Raw genomic sequence first — 2738 nt, forward strand, 5'->3', positions numbered from 1 at the left:
TACCAGCAGCCAGGAAATTAAAAGACAAATTGCATTGGGAAGTCTGCTGTCAGTGACCTCTCCAAAGTACTGAAGAGCAATGATGTCATTCTGGAGGCTAAGGTGAGCCTGCTACAAGACATGGTCATTGTCATTTCTTATTATACATCAGAAAGCTGGCCAATGACTAGGGATGATAGGAGGAGAATTGATACCTTTGAGTTGTGGTGCTGGAGAAGAGTATTGAATATACCATGGACGGCTAGGAGAACAAACAAGTTCATCCTGGAGAGGGTGAAGCCAGGCTGCTTCTTGGAGGCAAGGATTTTGAAGCTTCATCTGACATACTATTGCAAGGTGGGGCCAAGTCCTTAGAGGGGAACATCATGTTTGGGACGGTGAAGGAACAGCTCAGTAGAGGAAGACCCTTGATGAGAAGGATTGATTCAGTGATTGGGGTAATGGGGATAGGTGTATCAGAGACAATAAGGTTGGCACAGGATAGAATAGGGTTCAGGGCTGTTGTAAATAGAGTTGCTATGAGTCGCAGGTGACTTGATGGCACAATAACAGCAACATACTCTATAAATAGCAGCTGAATTTACTTCCACCATGTATTTCAAATGAGATCTTAGGATAGCACTATGTATTTTGATTATAAATAATATTTTAATTATCACGTATTTAATTGTATTATAAGTTATATTTACTATATAAAGTCTTAGAGAATATTTTATTTTCCTGGTAAAGCAAATATTTCACTGAGAAATATTTTGGCACTTTTATATTTCTCATTCATTGTACCTGTTTCATCATGAGAATTTTTAATGTGCAAATCTTTGTCTTATCTCATTTATAAAAGATCTACAATTGTTGTTGCTATGTGTCTTCAGGTCAGATGTGATGCTTAACTAACTCCCTGAGTAGGTTTTCAGAGGCTGTATATTGCCCACAAGGAAACTGTCCATCTTTCTCCTGAGGAGCTGCTGGTGGATTTGAACTGTATCGTTTTGAGCTGGCAGTACACCAGAGCTCCTCAACATCCTCAGTATTATACCATGATTAGTGATATTTAGTTTGATCTTTTTCTTCAGAAATAATTTTTTTTGTATACAGTATCCCTGGAGTGCATCTTAAGCAATTGTCCCACTGTTTTTATTTCTTTGATTTTTCCCTCCAAGTCTGAGAAAGCGTCTTAGGTTTATCCTTTATAGTACTGCATGCATTTTCAGATTGCTTAAACTGAGGAGAATCTGAGCCACTTAGTGCAAAACATCATAGACTACAGCCTGCAAAACAGATTACATCTCACCATCAAGAAGACAAAAATTCCTATGACTGGGCCAACAGGAAATATCATGATAAATGGAGAAAACATTAAAGTTGTCAATGATTTAATCTTGCTTGTGTCCATAATCAACATTGTTGGAGTCAGCAATGAAAAAAAAAATCAAGACATATTGCATTAGGTAAATCTGCTGACAAAGACCTTTCTAAGGTGTTAAAGAGTAAAAATGTTAGTTGGAAGAATATGATTTAGGTTCATCTGATTCAAGCCACGGTCTTTTCAAATAGTTGTTATACATATGACAGTTGGACAAAGGCTAAGGATGACAGAAGAAGAATCAATGCCTTTGAGTTGTGGTGTTGGAAAAGAACACTGAATACCCCATGGAGTGCCAAAAAAACCCCAAATATTTTCAGGAGAAGGTACAGCCATGGTGCTCCTTGGAAGTAAAGGAAATGAAATGTAATCTCACTTTTTTGGAGAATGTTGTTAGGAGGAGCTCAGTCCTTGGAAAAGGGTATCATCATTGGAAAGGTGAAGGGTCAGCAAAAGAGAGAAAGACTATCAACAAGATGGATTGACACAGTGCCCATAGCAATGGGCTCGTATATACCAGAGATGATGCAGATGGCACTGAATGGGGCGGGGTTCAGGTCCATGGTGCACAGGATGACTATGAGTTGTGGCTGACTTGACAGCACCTAACAATAACAATTTCAGCATTTACAATTTTGTTTTTCATTTATTTCACTGGTGATTGTTTTATTTCTTCAGCTTAATTATTCATTTTAAATGTCTTTGACCGGGTGGCAAGAAGCTTCACTGCAATACCACAGGCACAGGTTCAATTTCACCAGCGGCTCCACAGGAGAAGGATGGGCAATCTCCTCCCGGGCAACTAACTGCCTCTGAAAAACCATCAGTGGGTCAGCTATGGGTTGGTTCGAACTTGATGGCACAAAACAACAACAGCAACATATTTTATATATTAATTTAAGAATGTTGGTGACCAGTGGCTGAAGTGCTACTAAATGAAAGAGCTGTTGCTTAAATCCTCCAGCCATCTACAAGTTAATGAAATGGCAGTCTGCTTCTGTAAAATTCTACCCTTGGAAACCCTAAAAGCTGTTCCGCTTTTTCCTACAGGGTCATTATGAATTGGAATCAACTCAGTGGTAATAAACTCAGGAATTTAACAACATGCTTATATACATGTGTGTTCATGCATGGCTTTGGTGGTGAAGTCTGTAGAAAGTTGCACTACTAAATCAAAGGTTCCACACCTCTGGTGTTTTGAATCACAAGCAGCTCCTCAAAGTAAAGATAGGCAATTTCCTCCCATGTGAATCACAGCCTTGAAAACCTGCTAGAGGGTTACCTCTGAATCATTTCCCACTCGCGGGCAATGACTTTTACTTCTCTTGACAAGCAATTTTTAATTATTAATTTTAAGTATTCAGGTTATACACAC

This window comes from Elephantulus edwardii, unplaced genomic scaffold (assembly GCF_000299155.1).
Source record: "Elephantulus edwardii isolate Elephantulus edwardi_28Jun2011 unplaced genomic scaffold, EleEdw1.0 scaffold00008, whole genome shotgun sequence".
Taxonomy (NCBI): domain Eukaryota; kingdom Metazoa; phylum Chordata; class Mammalia; order Macroscelidea; family Macroscelididae; genus Elephantulus; species Elephantulus edwardii.